This window comes from Silurus aristotelis, assembly GCF_946808225.1.
Source record: "Silurus aristotelis genome assembly, chromosome: 5".
In the NCBI taxonomy this organism is placed as follows: Eukaryota; Metazoa; Chordata; class Actinopteri; order Siluriformes; family Siluridae; genus Silurus; species Silurus aristotelis.
In genome coordinates, this window is record NC_139578.1 from 35136497 (window position 1) to 35157735 (window position 21239).

The 21239-nt window shown below is 42.1% G+C and overlaps 1 long non-coding RNA gene across 1 annotated transcript; it reads left to right on the forward strand.

The window, feature by feature from the left end:
- Window positions 1–3473: 3473 nt before the first annotated feature.
- Window positions 3474–9166, forward strand: LOC310725952. Its single transcript, XR_014533590.1, has 2 exons — window positions 3474–5971; window positions 6005–9166. It is a non-coding gene; the product is annotated as an uncharacterized lncRNA (long non-coding RNA).
- The last annotated feature ends 12073 nt before the right edge of the window (window positions 9167–21239 follow it).

Genomic DNA, 21239 nt, shown 5'->3' on the forward strand with positions numbered 1-21239 from the left:
CACACACACACACACACACACACACACACACACACACAGACACTCTCTCTCTCTCTCTCTCTCTCACACACACACACACACACTCTCTCTCTCTCTCTCTCACACACACACTCTCTCTCTCTCTCTCACACACACCACACTCTCTCTCTCTCTCTCTCTCTCTCTCACAACACACACACACACACACACACACACACACACACACACACACTTTCTCTCTCTCTCTCTCTCTCACACACACAAGTCAAACAGGTTTAAAAACATGGAGGTAAATAAAAGAAGACAAAATATTTCTTTAAATAACAGTTAAACTTCCAGCTTCTTACGGTGAAGTCTTAGTATATACTGCTAACATACAATAAGTTTTACACTACAGAGTAAAAAGAACAAAACCAAAAACTAATAGTAATAAGTAAACAAGTAATTATTTTAATAAATGGCATCAAATAAGACTAATGACATAACATCACTTATACTGGCCTTTCCTTCTCAAGCTAATTCCTCGATTACTTACAAAATCTCTGATGTTTTGTGCACTGCGCCATGCCGAAACAGGCTCCTTAGCTGTCTTATACCGCTTGCACTCTTTCATTGTTGCCAGTTTTCATTTGTTTATTTGTGCCTTAATGTAAAGAATTATTCCTATCCTCTGCCCCCTGGACAGATTCCTATAAATTCAGCCCTTCCTCTCGATCTCTACTCTCCTCTGTGAACGGGGAAGTCTCAATGAAACACACGAGTCAGCCTTTCAGAAAGAAGTTCCAAAGCTTTATTGTGTCACACATGAATATATACTACAGAAAAAAGATTAGAACAAGGTCAGTGTGTGTGAGAAAAGAAAAACGGTTGAGGATATTAACTCCACATCTGGTTATTCTCCACATGTTATTCGTTTAGGAGAAGCAACAAAACGCAGATTAGCCAAACCAAAAGGCGTCAGGGTGCGCCTGAAGGTGCGTATGAAAAGAATATAAAGACAAGAACTGACTGTTCTGGGTCAACCTTATCTAGGACAAGGTTATTATGACTAGTGATCAAGGATATCTCACAATTAAAATGTTTTATTACAGCTGAAACTTCAGCATTTGACCAGCACACTTTTTGTCCTTTCTGTGGATTGTCAAATTTCTGCCTCACTATGCTTCTCTGTACAGAAAAACACATACTTTAGTTATCTTCAACAATATGAGATCTCATATACTTAAAATGATGGTCATATTCTAATTTAAACCTGCAAGAAATCCGTTGTATACTGGTCAGAAAACTCAGATGTAACACTTCCTTAATGGCACTTCATACACCTGATATTAAACAGTATATTCAAAATATTTTTCTGACGATTAAATGTTATCAACCTGATAAATATATCCTTATTAAACTAATCTTTATTGATCATTTTTCAGTTTTTGGCCAATATTAAAATGATCAACTTCTTAGCATCAGAAGTGCAATATTGACGCATCCCTAATGGATTTTTAGGGTTCTCATAAGCAGAAGTCATCATAGTTAAGTAAACATTTGTTGTGGGAAATGAGAGGCTATAATTTCTGTATTTGCATTTGCTCTAAGAGCAAAAGAAAAAAAATCTGTTGTGGGGGGAGGGTAAATGTGAGTCGAAAGGTAGGGGCATGGAGGAAGGTCTTGCCTTTTAGAACACCTACTTTTGGCATGCCCATTGCTCCAGGCCACATGTACCCCTTCTCCAATTTTCAAAAGAGGAAAAAATATATATAAAAGAGATTGATTATGCTGGTTAGAAGACAGAGAGAGCTCAAATTAGCCATTGTATTGGAATTACCATTGCAGCAGTGATTTATGTTGTTTTTGTCATTTACTGTCAAAGTAATATAACAAAGTTTAGCTTAATAAATGTGTCCTACATTTTTCAAATGGAAAAGATTTCAAATAAATTAGTGATTTTGATGACTGTGGAAACACGTCAGCAGAGTCTGTGAAAATCACAGGATCACTGGCATCATAATGCATCATACTAAGCTCATCTTGAAGTAAAAGAGAAATTTGGAACACAAGAACATTTATTTATCCTGTATTCTGAAGTCATTTATGAAACATGACAAATAAACTACACCATACAGAGTCCTCAATGGATGCACAGCACATCACAAAATTTCAGCTAACTGTTTATAAATGACAAAAAATTTCCCTAAACCTTCCCCTGAGTTTAAAATATAAACTGTACTACCTACACTATGATGAACATACCTTCAATGTCAATGTCTTCAAGGGATTTGCAAGATTAGGAAGACATCCTTTTTCCATGGCTAAAAGTAATTTAGAAATTTTAGCCAGCTGTGTAGTGGCTACTGGCAGCCTGTAATAGTCACGATTGACACGGATATCATGTCCTAAGAAATCGGCGACTTGATCTAGTTCATAGTTCTCCAGGTTTAGGATTTGGGTAGATTTTGAGTAACCACATGTTTATGCAGATGAGTTATTCTGAGAAACTCTGGATTCTGAGCTCCACATTGACTTTGGCAGTTGGGTCTAGCGAACAAGAATTCATTAGTGTCCAGCACTCCACATTCCCTTCTCTTGCTGACCTGCAGCGTCAGGGCATCAAGCACATCTGGTGAGAGAAAAAAAAATTTTCTTCCCCTTTTTTCCCATTTTAAAGACCTCTTCTGCCTGTCTACGATTTAAAACAATGATTTTGGTAAGTGTTATTTTGGCTACATCTGCATAGCTTTGAGGGAATGCAGTCTCCTTCAGGTTCTCAAATGCTAAAAGTGCCGTCTTCTGAAGGAACTGATGCAGACAATGTACATCTTGAGTAAAAGGCAGTGTTTAAGGCTTGTTGAACTTTGCTGCATTCAGTGTGACCAAAGCAGTATGTAAGATCATCTCAGACCACTTTGAGGAGCAAAGCTTTATAAAGGTCTTTGTCGATGTGATCAGTTCTTTGTCCTCAGACATCAGTGTTCGGCAGTGAATGATTTCACAGATTTCATTCAGTGAATGCCCAAGTTTCAGTGCAAGGCTTAGACACTAATAGCAGTGGCTCTCATCATCATAGCCAGACACCCTCTGGACCGTTCAAATAAGTCTATAAAAATTGGCAGGTTTTACAGCAGAACTCTCTATGCAATGTCAACAACAATTTTCCAATTTCACGCAATTTTTTCAAATGTACTCAAATCTCTCAGAATGAGAGGTAAGTATATTTCAAGGCTCTTCTCTGTTCTGGCACCGAGGTGGTGGAATGAACTTCCCCTAGATGTCCGTACAGCAGAGTCCCTGACTATCTTCAAGCGACGACTGAAGACCTTCATCTTCCTGAAATACTTCAATTAGCACTTTCCAAGTTTGTAGAATTCGAGTTATATTTATATTAAGTTGGTAATCTAGAATACCAGTGTAGATTTATTCATTACTAGAGACTCAAAGCAATTTTGTACATTGCTCTGGATAAGGGCGTCTGCTAAATGCCGCAAATGTAAATGGTAGAGTCATGCCCATGTTTGTTAAAGAAAGACTGCAAGCTGAAGCGTACTTAGGTCATTTTTGACAGCAGCAGCGATTTTGTTCTGCTTCATCACACTTTAGAGTTTTCAAACACCTTGAGAGATCTGCTGACTGAATGCAAAAGACTTTTCTATAGTCTCCCTGGCTCTACCTTGGTTTTTTTTATTGTCAGACACTGGTTTTGAGGGACATCTTCTTAAATGACACCACAGATATGTCCGTACGAACATCCCTTTGCAGTACATGCAATGCATTTAATCACACAGTCTTTTTGGTGCCTGTTTATTTCCACACTGTAAAACATCTGTATTATGCTGATAGCTGCCCTTGTTCCTAAGTTTTTGCAGCATTGGCAAATAGGGCGCTAACTTGGACCGAGGTTTCCCATAGAAGTGACAATCTTTTTCTTCTTTCAGCTGCTACCATTAGGGGTCACCACATCGGATCATCTGTCGCCATACTACTCTGTCCTTTTCATCTACCTCTTTCAAACCACAGATCAGTACTGTCCTCTCAGTTGTGATTGGGGACTCAATCACCACATCTCTTGACCTGTCTACCATTAAACCTTGCTTTCTGGGAAGGTGGAATTCACCAGAACTGTCTGACTCAATATCAATCAACAGCTCCTCTTGACAAAGCAAGTCAGACTCTTCATACACACAAGATGCTTTCTTGGATTTTAAAGTTTCTTTTTCTTTGCCCACAGATAAATCCATTGGGGTTTCATCTGACCTTAAAGATTTTCTAAACTTAGAGGATGCACCTTCCTGTGCTTTTAGGTGTTTAGCAGTATCAGATATTGCTGACCTTGTTGTCAGTTCATCTGAACTGTCTGACTGATTGTCTGTATTCTTCAACTGAAAGTGAATCTTCCTCTGGACTTACATCATGTTCTCAAGATATATAATTAATATCCAGCAATTAAAGTATGTTAATTAAAAAACTAACAATTAAACATATAATCTAACAGTCACTTACCCATGATGACTGTTTTTCACTTAATTTATGATGCTTTGTATAGCAGGACTTATGCCAAAAACTAGAACACACTAGGAGAGAAATCATCATGTATCAGGGCATGTTGAGGCATTAACATTAGATTCTACACCTAAACCTACAATGAAAACAATATTAAACCCTTATTCTTATTGATAGTTTAGAGTTAAACAATTGTGAATTCATAGCACAACTTGTTAAGACATGTCATGTTGAATAATACAGAACAAGACCTCATACTAACATTTACATCTCAGATCAATCCACTTCAGTGCCACAAAACGTCCCACACATTCAGCACACTTGTCCATGCTGCGATATTGCTAAAGTGACCATATAATGCTTGCAGACCTGTAAAAAAAAAAAAAAAAAAAACATTTGAGAATGTGAAATCATAGTAGAAAAGAAATAAACACATAAAACTACATTATGAGCTACAGTGGGGCACATAAGTATTTGATCCACTGCTAAATTTTTCAAGCTTACCTACTTACAAAGAACGGAGAGAGCTGTAATTTTCATCGTAGGTACACCTCAACTGTGAGAGACAGAAAATAATCCAGAAAATCGAATTGTAGGATTTTTAAATAATTAATTTCCATTTAATTGCATTAAAATAAATATTTGATACAATAGATATTGTATAGAAAATAAAATAAAATAGAATTTAATATTTGGTACAGAAACATTTGTTAGCAATTACAGAGGGCAGACATTTACTGTAGTTCTTGACCAGGTTTGCACACACTGCAGCAGGGATTTTGGCCCACTCCTCCATACAGGTCTTTTCCAGATCTTTCATGTTTTGGGGCTAGACAACACAGAGGTTCAGCTCCCTCCATAGATTTTCTATTGGGTTCAGGTCTGTAGACCGGCTAGGCCACTCCAGGACCTTGAAATGCTTCTTACGGACCCACTCCTTAGTTGCCCCGGCTGTGTGTTCCTGTGTGTGCCTGTGGGGTCATTGTCATGCTGGAAGACCCAGCCATGACCCATCTTCAATGCTCTTACTGAGGGAAGGAGGTTGTTGCCCAAAATCTCGCGATACATAGCCCCATCCATCCTCCCCTCAATACGGTGCAGTCATTCTGTCCCCTTTGCAAAAAAGCACTTCCAAAGCATGATGTTTCCACCACCATGCTTCATGGTGTTTATACCAAAAAGTTCTATTCATGACCTTCTCCCATGTCTCCTCTGGATCATCCAGATGGTCTTTGGCAAACTTCAGATGGGCCTGGACATGTGCTGGCTTGAGTAGGGGGACCAGCTCTCCTCAGGTCATTGACCAGGTCCTTCTGTGTAGTTCTAGGCTTATCCCTTACCTTTCTCAGGATCATTGATACTCCATGAGGCAAGATCTTGCAAAGAGCCCCAGTCCAAATGGGAGATTGACAGTCATCTTGAATTTTCTAATATTTTCGCCAACAGTTGCCTTCTCACCAAGCTGTTTGCCTATTGTTCTGTAGCCCATCCCAGCCTTGTGCAGGTCTACAATTTTGTCCCTAGTGTCCTTAGACAGCTCTTTGGTCTTGTCCATAGTGGAGAGGTTGGAGACTGATTGATTGAGTGTGTGGACGGGTGTCTTTTATACAGGAAACGAGTTCAAACCGGTGCAGTAAATACAGGTAATGAGTGGAGGATAGGAGGTTTCTTAAAGACAAACTAACAGATCTGTGAAAGACAGAATCCTCGCTTTTTGGTAGGTGATAAAATACTTATTTCATGCGATAAAAGGGAAATTAATTATTTTAAAATTATACATTGTGATTTTCTAGATTTTATTTTAGATTCTGTCTCTCACAGTTGAGGTGTACCTACGATGAAAATTACAGATCTCAGAAGTTGAAAAATCACTTGAAAAATCGTCAGTGTATCAAATACTTATTTGCCCCACTGTATATTATCAGTCAATAACTATTCAATATATTTGTTTAGTCAAAGAAAATTTGTGACCATATTGTAAAAAAAAAGACCACTTACAATCATTAAAGAACATTTATGTTTTATAGCTAACCATTTGATATATAGTAACAAATGTTTATTTAGACATTGCCTATTAATAGAGAAAACATCTCATTAATTAAATACTTTTGTAAACAGTTTATTTATTTTGAAGTATTCAGATGCACATTGAGGTGAAATTAATGACTTGCTGTCTATGCGTATTAATGGACATCTTAAATAAAGAATACATATAATTCTTTTTATCACTTGCCCAAACAGACACCTGTAAATATGTAATGCTGGCATACATAGGTATAATACAGATCATTTTAGGGGAAGCCAAGGAAGAGCACCACAGATGCATTATTTGCTTTGAGGATGTTGATGGAGAAGTATAGAGAAGGACAGAAGAAATTGCATTGTGTGTTTGTGGATTTAGAGAAAGCGTACGACAGGGTGGAGAGAGGAGTTGTGGTATTGTATGAGGAAGTCTGGTGTGTCAGAAGTATGTGAGGGTGGTGCAGGACATGTATGAGGACAGTGTGACAGCAGTGAAGTGTGCAGTAGGAACGACAGAATGGTTCAAGGTGGAGGTTGGTATGCATTAAGGATCAGCTCTGAGCCCTTTCCTGTTTGCAGTGGTGATGGACAAGTTGATGGACAAGGTCAGACAGGAGTCTCTGTGGACTGTGATGTTTGTGGATGATATTGTGATTTGTGGTGAGTGTAGGGAGCAGGTGGAGAAGAGCCTGGAGAGGTGGAGGTAAATGCTGGAGAGAAGGGGAATGAAAGTCAGTAGGAGTACAGAGTACATGTGTGTGAATGAGAGGGAGGGCAGTGGAGGGGTGCAGTTGCAGGGAAGATTTTAAGGGAAGCATATTTAATATTTTCATTAACTGTAAATATGCTCAATACACTCATCTTTCCCAAGGAAAGTGCTCAAGAAGTTGTCTGCTCATATAACAGCAACTCCAGTTGCACTTTATTGTTTTCAGTATCATTTTAGAGCATTTTAATGAGTAAAAGCAAATATACACACAGTATCACATCCCTTACTGATAATGTGCATTTATATCTTGAATCGTTATTTAAATCAGCTTTTGTAATAGTATACTATGTATACTCCACTGGTCTATAAAACAAATGTAAACTAAATAAAATATTTTATAAGTATTATTTTACAACAGGTCATTACAATACATTTGTCTACATTCTTTTAGTTTTTAAGTTATCCCCTTCATCCCTTGTTGAAAACATTTTCAGTTTCAGTGAAAATGTTTTACAAATGCTATCTACATATCTGCCAAAATACTGTAATCATCTATAGTACATCGTCTCAAGGTACATGCAGAGTTCACTGCATTCATTTCCTGAGAACTGAGATGGAAAAAGCCAGATTGCTAACTGATCTCGCAAATCTGATTTGTAAACATTTTTCAAAGCAATGGCACAGGACACAATGTCAGACAGTTTGTTATTATGCGATGTAAAAATATTTTTAGTTCATTTAGTTTAAAATGTGGTAGGACAGGTTAGAGTCAAGAGTCAAGTCAAGAAGGATTTATTTTGCTTTCAACCATATACAGTGGTGTAAAAAAGTGTTTGCCTCCGTCCTGATTTCTTCTTTTTTTTCATGTTTTTCATACTTTAATGTTTCAGATCATCAAACTAATTTAAATATTAGTAAAAGATAACAAGTGAACACAACATGCAGTTTTTAAATAAAGGTTTATATTATTGAGGGAAAACAAAATCCAAAACTACATGGCCCTGTGTGAAAAAGTGTTTGCCCCTAAACCTAATAGCTGCTTGGGCTGCCCTCAGCAGCAACAACTACAATCAAGCGTGTGTGATAACTTACACTGAGTCTGTTTCTGCGCTGTGGAGGAATTTTGCTCCACTCATCTCTGCTGAATTGTTATAATTCAGCCACATTGGAGGGTTTTCGAGCATGAACCTCCTTTTTTCATCTCAATAGGATTCAAGTCAGGACTTTGACTAGGCCACTCCAAAGTCTTCATTTTGTTTTTCTTTAGCTATTCAGAGGTGGACTTGCTGGTGTGTCTTGGATCCAAGGATCTGGATCTGGATCTGCTCAAGAACCCAAGTTTTCTTGAGCTTGAGGTTACGAACAGATTGCCGGACATTCTCCTTCAGGATTTTTTGGTAAACAGCAGAATTCATGGTTCTATTTATCACAGCAAGTCTTTCAGGTCCTGAAGCAGCAAAACAGCCCCAGACCTTCACGCTACCACCACCATATTTTACTGTTGGTATGATGTTCTTTTTCTTGAAATGTGGCATCAGATGTAATGGGACACACCTTCCAAAAAGTTCAAATTTTGTCTCGTCAGTCCACAGAGTATTTTCCCAAAAGTCAGGATCATCAGTGGGGATCATCAAGATGTTTTCAAAACTGAGATTAGTCTTAATGTTCTTTTTGCTCAGCAGCGGTTTTGGTCTTGGAGCTCTGCCATGCAGACCATTTTTGTTGAGTCTCTTTCTTTTGGTGGAGTCATGAACACTGACCTTAACTGAGGCAAGTGAGGCCTGCAGTTGTTTGGATGTTGTTGTGGGGTCTTTTGTGACCTCAAATCAAATTAATTAAATTTGTCACATACACATACATACATGGTACGACATGCAGTAAAATGCTTTTTACGACGGCCCGGCATGAGGGAATAAAATGGGGTGAAAAAAAATATTTAAAAAAAGAAAAAGAAGGCAGATAAATAAAGTATAAAAACTATATAAAAATAAGAATATATAAAGATATGAAGATTATATATACAAAAAAATGCTTATGGTTTTTGATTGTCTATAAAGTGTCCGTGTGCGGTATGGTGTGGTGTAAAGTTTCCATAAGTGTCCGTGTGCGGTATGGTGTAAAGTGTCTATAAGTGTCCGTGTGCGGTATGGTGTGGTGTAAAGTGTCCATAAGTAACCGTGTGAAGTATGGTGTAGTGTCCGTGTGCGGAAATGTGTGGTATAAAAATATGAAATGTAACGTGCACTGTGCTGTGCGAGTCCAGTGTCTAAAGTGTCATAGCATTTCCCTGAACGCAACAAAGAGTCCATTGTTGGGATGGCTGAGGTCCTTCATAATCTTCCTGGCTCTGGTCCGGCACTGCATGCTATAGATGTTCTGCAGGTTAGGGAGCTCGATGTGGATGGTACGTTCAGCTGAACGCACCACCCTCTGTAGGGCTCGTTTGTTCTGCATGGTGCTGTTCCCGAACCAGGAAGTGATGCTACTTGTCAGAACGTTCTCAATGGTGCAGGTGTAGAAAGTCTTCAGCACCTGAGAGGGTAATTTAAAGTCCCTTAAGCGTCTCAGATGGTACAGATGCTGCCGGGCCTTCTTCACGAGGGTGTTGATGTGACAGGTCCTGTGTGATGTGAACACCAAGGTACCTGAAACTGTCCACTCTCTCCACTGGTGTCCTGTTGATGGTTAGCGGTTGGTATGACCGCTCCTGCTTTGTGCTGAAGTCCACGATCAACTCCTTAGTCTTGCTGACATTCAGGAGAAGGTTGTTCTCCTGGCACCATCTCTCCAGGTTTTTAACCTCCTGTAGGTAGGCCGTCTCGTCGTTGTTAGAGATCAGGCCCACCAAAACAGTGTCATCAGCAAACTTGATTATGGTTGTGGAGTTGGAAGTGGCCACACAGTCATATGCGTACAGTGAGTACAGCAGGGGGCTCAGAACACAACCCTGGGGAGCTCCAGTAATGAGGGTGAGGGTGGATGAAGTGTGTTTGCCCACCCGTACGGCTTGTGGTCTGTCAGTCAGGAAGTTATCACTACTGAGGTCAAGGCTACAGGGCGGTAGTCGTTAAGGCAGACGGGCTGGGGTTTCTTCGGGACAGGAACAATGGTGGACTGTTTGAAACATGAGGGGACAACAGATTGTTCCAGTTAGAGGTTGAATAACACATTAAACACCGGTGCTAGCTGGTCAGCGCAGGCTTTTAGAACCCGGCCTGTGATGCTCGAAATGAGCGTAAAAGGTGTTTAGCTCGTCTGCCAGAGAAGCGTCCGCATCCACTATTCTGGAAGATGGTGTTCTATAGTCCGTTATTGTTCTTAGTCCCTGCCACAGGCTCCTAGAGCCATCTTGTTGGAACTGTGACTCTAGTTTCCTCCCATAGCGCCGCTTTGCATCCTTCACCACTCTGCGAACACTGTAAAACGCAGCCTTGTATTCATCCATGTCCCGGCGAGTCCTGTGTTGTAGGCAGCGGAGCGGGATCTCAGAGCGTCGTGGATGGTTTTATCCACCCACGGCTTCTGGTTGGGAAACGTTCTGATAGTGTTTTTTTTCACCGTATCATCCGCTAGTTTCACGATGAATCCCACAACCGCTTCCGTAAACATGTTGACATCATCAGAGCTGCGCCCGAACATGTCCCAGTCTGCGTCATCCAAAGCGTCCTGCAGAGCGGCCACCGATTGGTCAGTCCAGCGCGTGACCTCCCTCTGAACCAGAGCTTCCTGTTTCAGCTTCCTTTGTTTGTAAACAGGCATGAGGAAGATGGTGGCATGGTCCGATTTCCCAAACGATGGACGTGATTGTGCCTTGTAGCTGTTCTTGAATGTTGTGTAGCAGTGGTCCAGTGTCCTTTCGCCCCTATTGGGGCAGGTGATGTGCTGATGAAAGTTCGGTAGTGCGCGCTTGAGGTTGGCACTGTTAAAATCTCCGACCACAATAGCGCAGCGTCCCGATGCTGTGTTTGGTGAAGAGTTAGTGTCTCGTGCAAATCCCATACTGCAGTGTCCGTGTCCGCTTGAGGTGGAATATAAACGGCACTGACTATGACCGAGCTGAATTCCCGAGGTAGATAAAAGAGCCGACATTTGATGGTCAGTAGTTCCAGATTTGGTGTGCAGGAGCGTGAACGATGCTCACACTGTCGCACCAGTGGTTGTCCAACATCAGACACACTCCACCTCCTCTTGACTTCCCCGACTCCAGTGTTCTGTCCATGCGGTAAACCAAGAAAAACTCTGGGTTAGGGTTAGGGTTAGGGTTAGGGTTATAACCTCGGCCGGCTGAATATAAACTCGGCCGGCTGAATTGCGTGGTCCGGTACCGCTGAGTTCAGCCATGACTCGGTGAAGCAAAGAAGGTTGCAGTCCCAAATGTCTCTCTGGAACTTGACCCTTGCTCTGAGGTCGTCGAGCTTGTTTTTTCAGTGACTGGACGTTGGCTAAGAGGATACTAGGTAGGGGAGCGCGGTGTGTGCATGCTCTCAGCCTGTTCCTGACGCCGGCCCGTTTCCCTCGCGGACGCCGGTACGGGTCACGTCCTTTGTTCTCTCAGGATCTCATTTGGCCAGCATGGGTCCGGGTTTAAAAGCGGCGAAAGGTAAGTGCATTGTACACCAATAGATAATAAGAGTGTCTCTGTCATATCTAATGATGTCTATCTTGTGTAAATGGAACTAAAACTGATTAAATAAAAGTATAAAATAAACAAAAAAAGGAAAAACGTAGCCGGAGCAGTCGTGACGGCAGCCGACCTCACCGGTGCCATCTTGACCTCTTGGAGGAGTCGTTGCTGTGCTCTTGGGATAATTTTGGTTTTTGAGGATCTTTTTTGTTCTACTTCACTTCATCAGGCAGATCCTATTTAAGAGATTTCTTGATTGTGAACAGGTGTGGCAATAATCAGGCCTGGGTGTGGCGAGAGAAATTCAACTCAGGTGTGATAAACCAGTTTTAACAGGGGGGCAAACACTTTTTCACACAGGACGATGTAGTTTTGGATTTTCTTTTCTCTCAATAATAAAAACCTTCATTTAAAAACTGCATGTTGTGTTCAATTGTGTTCTCTTTTACTAATATTTAAATTAGTTTAATGATCTGAAACATTAAAGTGTAAAAAAAATGCCAAGAAATAAGAAATCAGGACTTTTTCACACCACTGTAAATCTGACACAGTATAGAGTGAAATGAGACGACATTCCTCCAGAACACTGATGCTACATTTAACATAAAGCTACATAACAGAAAACACAGAATTAAGGACTAGTAAGTCCTCACCATATAAAGTGCATCCTGTGCAAAGACAACACAAGACACTGTAGGACAAATACACAAAACACAAAATAGCGCCACCAGTAAACCTGTTGTGTATTACACAGTGTGGTGTGTAAAAGAGAACTGAGTACAGGAGTAAACATGTAATTAAACAACAATGTAAAGAAAATAGTTTGTGCAAAAGAGCAACAGCAGCAGTCAAACAGATGTGCAGAAACCAGCATGTAAACATTTTGTAGTTATAAGTTAATATAATATGAGTGGTGCTGAAGACATGGGTGTGTGAAGTGAGTACGAGTGTGTGTTGAGTCCGGGTTGTACAGATCAGTCACACAGGTGTGTGTGTGCGTGTGTGTGTGTGTGTGTGTGTGTGTGTGTGTGTGTGTGTGTGTGTGTGTGTGTGTGTGTGTGTGTGTGTGTGTATGTGTGAGTTCAGTTTAGTTCTGTGTTGAAAAGCCTGATGGCTTGAGGTAGGAAGTCTGCTCGTAACCTTGGGGTAACTATGGACAATGAACTGTCCTTCTTCCCACATGTTGCTAATGTTGCTCGTTCTTGTTGATTTCTTCTCTATAACATCCGAAGGATTCAACCATTTCTGTCCATACAGGCTGCCCAGGTTCTTGTTCAGTCTCTTGTCATTTCAAGACTTGACTACTGCAACTCTCTGCTGGCAGGTCTTCCCCTGAACGCTATTCGTCCACTGCAAATGATCCAAAACGCAGCTGCACGACTTGTGTTCAATCAGCCCAAGTTCTCCCACACCACCCCACTGCTGCGCTCCCTTCACTGGCTTCCAGTAGCTGCACATATCAGATTCAAAACACTGATGCTTGCCTACAAGGCCAAAAATGGACCAGCACCATCTTACCTCAGTGACCTTATCACATCTCGCACTGCACCACGCTGTCTGAGATCCTGCAGCACTGCTCGACTGGTACCTCCTTCTCTCAGAATGAGAGGTAAGTACACTTCTAAGCTCTTCTCTGTTCTGGCACCGAGGTGGTGGAATGAACTTTTTTTTTTTTTTTTTTTTTTTTTATTTGTATAGCACTTTTAACAATGAACATTGTCTCAAAGCAGCTTTACACAGATAATGCGGTGATTAAAAATGAATATGTTCTTTATGAGTAAGTTTGTCCCTGATGAGCAAGCCGGTGGCGACTGGCGACTGTGGCAAGGAAAAACTCCCCGAGATGGCATAAGGAAGAAACCTTGAGAGGAACCAGACTCAAGAGGGAACCCATCCTCATCTGGGTTACACCGAATGTCCATTTGTGGCGGGTATACAATGTTGCGGGGTGCAGTGATGATGATCAAAAGCGAAGTGTATTTCTGAGTCAGTGTAGGAGACTGTTGACATCAGTGTAGGAGACTGTTGACATCCAATCCAGGCAGGCCTGGATGAAGTGGGAAGATCCACGGGGGGGAGAGGGGCAGGAACAGTGGTCACTGGAGCCTCAGGAGCATGTTTAACTCGACCGAGAGAGAGAGAGAGAGAGAGAGAGAGAGAGAGAGAGAGAGAGAGAGAGAGAGAGAGAGAGAAGGGTGACAGGAAGAGAAGGATATGGATTATTAAGTGTACCTATTGTTGCATGAGAGTTAAAGTCACTGTGCAGTTTGGACTCCGGCAAGACTCGCTATAGCAGCATAACTAAAAGGGAGAACCAGAAGGCAACACAGACATGAGGGATCTCTGGGATAAGAGACGGCCCACCACACCACCATCAACAAACCTGAGTGAACACGTGAATGTGAGGGGACGACAGCGTACAAATATCCCAGTTCACCAAACACTCTATATCAATGTTCCCTCCAGATCTGAGCCTTTACCTGAGAAAAAATCTACTGATTAAAGGCTTGACTGAATAAATATGTTTTCAACCTCGACTTGAACACTGAGACTGTGTCTGAGTCCCGAACACTGATAGGAAGGCTGTTCCATAACTGCGGGGCTTTATAAGAGAAAGATCTGCCCCCTGCTGTAATCTTCATTATTGGAGGAACCAACAGATAGCCTGCACCTTTTGATCTAAGTAGGCGTGGAGGATCATACTGGTACAGAAGTTCACTCAGATACGGTGGTGCGAGACTATTTAGTGCTTTATATGTCAGTAGTAAAATTTTATAATCAATGCGAGATTTGATTGGGAGCAGTGTAGACTGATTAATACAGGGGTGATGTGGTCATATTTCCTAGATCTAGTGAGGACTCTTGCTGCTGCATTCTGAACTAACTGAAGCTTATTTATGCACCTATTTGCACACCCAGACAGTAAAGCTTCCCCTAGATGTCCGTACAGCAGAGTCCCTGACTATCTTCAAGCGACGACTGAAGACCTACCTCTTCCTGAAATACTTAAATTAGCACTTCCAAGCTTGTAGAATTCAAGGGTTATTTTTATATTAAGTTTGTAATCTTGCATACCAGTGTAGATTTATTCCTTACTAGAGACTCAAAGCACTTTTGTACGTCACTCTGGATAAGGGCGTCTGCTAAATGCCGCAAATGTAAATGTAAATGTAAATGTCTGGATGTGAGGCCCAAATGCTTCAGAACCGCTTCCCTGCTGGCAGGAGGGTGAAGAGTGTGTGTGAGGGGTGCCAACAGCATTGTGGATGCAGCGTGTTGTGTAAATGGTAAATGTCCATGATAGAGAGGGGAGAGACTCCGATGATCTTCTCAGCTTTCCACACTGTTCTCTGTAGGGTCTTGCGATCCTTGTGTTAAATGCTGAGCTGAAGTCTATGAACAGCATTCGTACATATGAGTCCTTATTGTCCAGGTGGGTGAGGGCCAGATGGAGGGTCATGGAGATGGCATCGTTCGTGGAACGATAACATGGACGATACTCAAACTGCATGGGGTCCAGTGACAAGCTGGGTCTTGATGTGCCTCATGATGAGCCTCCTTGAGGCATGTAGGAACAACAGCGCTGCTCAGGGAGATGTTGGAGATGTCGATAAGGACATCTGCTAGCTGTTCTGCACATTTCCTGAGCACTCTCTCAGAAATGTTGTCTGGTCCAGCAGACTGAAGGGCCCAAGAGTGGCAGCTTTGGAGATATTAGGGCTTGAACCTCCGAACCTTCTGGTCAGTAACCCAGCACCTTAACCACTGAGCTACCACTCCCCTAGATTATCTTGCCGTGTGCACGCTCCGCCTCTCTGAAGGTGGAGTCTCTGTATTTTAGCAGCGCACGCACCTTGGCGGTCATCCACCGCTTCTGGTTGGAGCGTGTGGTGATGGTCTTGGAGATGGTCACGTCATCAAAAAAGCAAGGATCATGTGGAGAAGATTTCTTACTATACCAATAAAACAAGGTTTTTTTTATTACTTTCTCCACATCTTTCTCAACACAGACTTTATCCTCCAGTGATAATTGATCATTTTCAGGGATCTCCTGAAAGCAAGGAAAAGAAAGAAAAAAAAAAACATTCATACAAAATCAAAAACTATTCCAAAATAGTTCAAACTATTTAAACAACTCTATTAACAATGATTGATCACTGTCAACTGAAAACATTAAATTAAAGCAATTACACATTTATTTGTATTAAATACTTGAGCAAAAGAACACTGATGTATTTAAACATAAAGTAATTAATAGGTTACAGTAATGACTTACACATTTTAAACAAGGTGACATAAGTTAGCATTGCATATACAATAACAATCATGCCTATAGTTAAAGCCATATAAATAAATATGGTCATAACCATATGATTTCAAAAAAGAAAAGACAATACCGTCTGTACATCTATGACTTCTGACAGGGACAAAGTGTTCATTTCGACAGTGGAGGGTTCAAGCTTACTGAGAGTCTAAATCTCGGAAACATCTTGATGCAGTTTGCTCATTCTCTCACAGCACATTTACTTACCTTGTCTTGTCCCACAGTAAGAGAACCACAATCATTGCTTGATGAACCGGGTCTTATAGCCTTTCTGAAATTCAGAATCACTTCATCTAAGAGCTATAAAACCTCATAATACATAAAATGTATCAAAGGGATAAAAGTCATAATACAGTTTCCAGTAACTGATGCAAAATAAATGTGGACAGGATGATCAGGGTCCCTCATGCACAGCTACTGATCAATAACTATGTGCACAATTCTGATTTGTTGTGATACAAACATTGCACTTATGCCAGTTTTACAGTAAGTGATCATGACTCACTTTTTGCACACACTGGCAAACAATCTGCTTCTGATCTGCTTTCACACCTGAGCATTTGTTTTAGAACCAGGGACGTTTTCTCATATGGCTCAGTTCTTTTAGGCATATGTGAATACGGCAATCACACTTGGATCCTCACCAAAACAATTGCTCCGGGACCACCTAAAAGAGGTGGTTGCCCTTGTTGAAAGTTGCTACTGTAAAGTTTAACATAGCATGCATTGCCATGATACCCAAATCACCATAATCATACGTGATCTCTTCACCAGGACTAATGGTTGCCTTACAGGAACTCGAGCTTTGTCAAAACGCTTTGAGAAGCAGCGTGTCGTTCTCTCAGGGAACTAGGGTTACATCCATAACCTAGAGACGTTCCCTTTCAGGAACTTAAACTGCGTCAAAACGCTTTGGGAATGCCCCGCGTAGTCCACACTCTGAATCACGTGTAAAATCCAGCCAATAGGCAACTCGTGACGTCAATGGCGGGCGACGTCGCGTAAACCAGGAAGCTACAAAATGTCAGAGCTATGGTAACAGCATTAGCTTCTGTTGTTCAGGTAACCACGTTGTGTGTGAATCTGTGACTCTCCTCTCACTGAGAGCCATTCACATCCCGGCTGGTTGAATTGGAAAACGGACGCCCTTCGGGGCAAGGGCCGAGGCCTGGGGAATGGGGCTCCACCCCGAGGTGGTGGAGCAGAGATATTACGGAGCCCAGGTAGATATGTTTGCGACTCGGGAGACCTCACACTGTCCCCTCTGGTTTTCTCTCTCTCACCCAGCCCCACTGGGGCTGGACGCCATGGTGCAGACATGGCCGAGGCTTCGTCTGTACGCCTTCCCTCCCATCGCACTGCTCCCAGGAGTTCTGGTTAGAATCCACCAGGATAAAGTACGTCTCCTCCTGGTAGCACGCCGTTAGCCGGGCAGACCGTGGTTTGCGGACCTGTTGTTCCTTCTCTAGAGACCTCCTTGGGGTATTCCTCCAGGAAGGGAATCTTCTCTCACAGGCCGGGGGAACCCTGGTTCACCCCCACTCGGTGTTATGGAAGCTCTGGGGGCACGGTTTCTGGCAGCTGGTCTCTCTACTGCGTAGTTAAGACCATTCTCCATTCCAGAGCTCCCTCCACAAGGAGGTTGTATGCCGCTAGATGGCAGCTGTTCTCCACGTGTTGTGAGCACCACAAGTTTGACCCAGTCAACTGCCCGGTTGGGGCTGTTTTGGAGTTCTTACATGGACAGTTTGCAGAAGGGTTGGCCCCGTCCACCTTGAAAGTTTACGTGTCCGCCATCGTGGCTTGTTGTACCCCGCCCACGGGCAGTTGCTAGGTAAACACCCTATCATGACACGTTTCCTGCATGGCACTTGAAGGCTGAGGCCTGGGATACGATCCAGAGTGCCTGTGTGGGATTTGGCCGTCGTGTTGGTGGCTCTATCTGGGCCCCCCTTCGAGCCTTTGGCTAGGGTGGCCCTTGGGAACCTGTCGGTTAAGACCGTCTTCCTTTTGGCGATGTCCTCCCTTAAAAGGTTCGGGGACCTACGGGCCCTGTCTGTGGCCCCGTCTCTCATGGAGTTTACCCCTGGCATGGCCAGTGCGTTCCTCTACCCTAGTGCTGGGTATGTACCTATGATCCCTACGGCTCGATCACGACTTGTCGTGTTGCAGGCATTCTGCCCTCCTCCCTTCCTAGTTCCAGACCAGAATCGACTGTGTCTAGTGCGAGCCCTGGATACGTACCTCCACAGGACAAGTCTTTGGAGGAGGTCGGAGCAACTGTTTGTCTGCTATGACCCTCATGGGAAAGGTATCCCTGCCAGTATGCAGGCTGTCAGTATATAGATTGTGGATGCGATTTCGGTTGGTTATGAGTCCTCTGGTCTTTCCACCCCGTTCGGAGTCAAGGCTCAAAGTTTTTAACACTATCAGCCAGTGGTTTGTTATCCTTGACAGCGCTATGCCTTATCTGTGAAATGTGGTTAAGCACAGGTGACAAAGTTTTGGATTTGCTCTGTTTTATAATAACTCTGAGAAAGCGGATTTCAGTGACTACCAAAGACCACCTTCTCACATGATGAAGAGTATAGAGTTATGTATTATATAAATGAAATAAATAAATAAACGGTTCAAGGGTTTTTACACATTTTTTAAATACAATTTGAAGTAAAACTCTACTGTACTCCTATTTCATTAAATAATATTGATTCATACATTTCTCTATACCATTGCTACATTTCATAACAATGACACTCGTTTTAACTGTGTTGTAATTGTTTACTTAACACAAATTGTGTTGAACCGGAGAAGTTATTGATAAACCATTGCTAGTAATTATTATGCATAGATTGGGCAGTAAGTGGGGGAGTGGTGGCTCCAGCGGTTAAGGCGCTGGGTTGCAGATCGGAAGGTCTGGGGTTCAAGCCCCGGTATCGCCAAGCTGCCACTCTTGGGCCCTTGAGCAAGGCCCTTAACCCTCTATGCTCCGGGGGTCCCTTACGAGGGAAATATCAAGGTCCGTGACGTCGGAGTGACGTGGGGCCGCCTTCCCGTGGGCTCACCACCTGCAGGAGGGACCGTAAGGGACGGTGCTGTGAGGATTGGGCAGCAGTCGAAGGCGGGGGCCTGCTTAGACTGCTGCCCCCGCGACCCGAATTACGGATAAGCGGAAGAAAATGAATGAATGAATGAATGAATGGGCAGTAAGTTTCTAGTGCAAGACAACCAGCTGGCAAAGATGGAACCATATGGAAGACCCTAGGGGGCTCCTAATTTTATTTGTGCGATACATTTTTTTCTTTCTTTTTTTTAAGAATAACAATTTAAATAGATTATGCTGTTTTGACTTGCATTGACTATCTGTTAGAAGTGCTCATGTGCAGGAGTGGCTGCTATAAACATGCTATCAGAACTTAGTCATCATTCAGAAATTTACTATTTATTGTGGGTATAATAAAAATATATAGAATTATATGAATTGTATAGCACCACCATGAGCAGGCATGTTACACATCATTTATAATAGAGCTTGTATTATCTACTCTGTTGTCTTTTTGCTTCCCCCCAAAGTGAGTTTGCAGGAGAAACAAAAAAGAAAGTTAAGGAGCTAACATTAAATAATAAAGTAAAAGTACAAGGGCCGAAACTGTTTATTGGGATTTGAAGAAAATATGTTCAGAGAAAACACAACTTAAAGACTGTCAAGTATTCTAAACACTAAGTATACATAAATGCATTGCTTAATACTAACAGTTTGATCAGAATCAGGTTTATTGGCCAGGTGTGTTGACAAACACACAAGGTATATGCTTCCAGCTGTTGGTGACTCTCAAAAGTACAGACATAAATAACACTATACATTTAGCTTGGACTAACCAAGACAAAACAGACAATTCAAGACGAAACAGACTGAGACAATATATACAATACTATACAGTATTAAATAGGAATACAGAGTATATTACAGATCAATAATGTACAGAAAGTGTGTGAGTACATGGTAGTGCAAATAACAGTATTGTGTGTCACGTAAGATAAAGAGTTGAAAGAGGTTGTGTCCAGGGTGCGAATCGTCAGTAGTGATTTTTCCTGCCTGTTTTTTAGTTCTTGTATGGTAAAAGTCCTGGAGAGTGGGCAGGGGTGCACCAATTATTTTTTTTCTGCTGTCTGTTCTTGTCCTGTTATATTGCTGCTAGAAATCAAATGATGATGAATGTGCACAGGACAGATGTCTGTGCACTAACTGCAGTGTAGAACTGTATCAACAGCTCCTGTAGCAGGCCATACTTCATTAATTGGCATAGAAAGTACATCCTCTGCTGGGCCTTTTTGAGAATTTAGTTTATGTTTGATTCCCATTTCAGGTCTTGGGAAATGGTAGTTCCCAAAGACTTGAAGGTCTCCACAGATGACAGATGATGTTAGATATTGTGAGGGGGAGTAGAGCTGAGGGGTGTTTCCTAAAGTCCCCTATCATCTCCACAGTTTTTAGTGTGTTTAGCTCTAGATTGTGCTTGACTGCACCATAGGACCAGCTGTTTCACCTCTTGCTGATATGCAGACTCATCGCCATCTTGGATGAGTCCAATAAACGTAGTATCATCTGCAAGTTTTATGAGTTTAACAGTTGGGCCACTGGATGTGCAGTTGTTAGTATAGAGGGAGAATAGCAGTGGGGAAAGGACACATCCCTGAGGCGCGCCAGTGCTAACTGTCCGAATACTGGAGGTAACCCCGCCCAGTCTCACCTGTTGTTTCCTGCCTGTCAGGAAGCTGGTGATCCACTGACAGATGGCAGTAAAGGTGTTGCAGAATGTAGTGCAGCCTCACGTTATTGCGTCATCCATTTATCTGTTTGCTCAGTAGGCAAACTGTAGGGGATCCAGCAGCTGTTCCATAAATTTTTTTTATTAAACATTGATAAGATGAGAAACTATAAAATGTTTCCTTCCACCACCAGCTTGTGCAGATATGTTCTATTCAAGATATGAACATTGGAAATGAACTTGTCATTCATTTAGAACTGATTACAATTTGTTCTCATTACATTTTCTGTGGGTCAAGTTCCTAACCTCTTAAGGAAGACTTTAAGG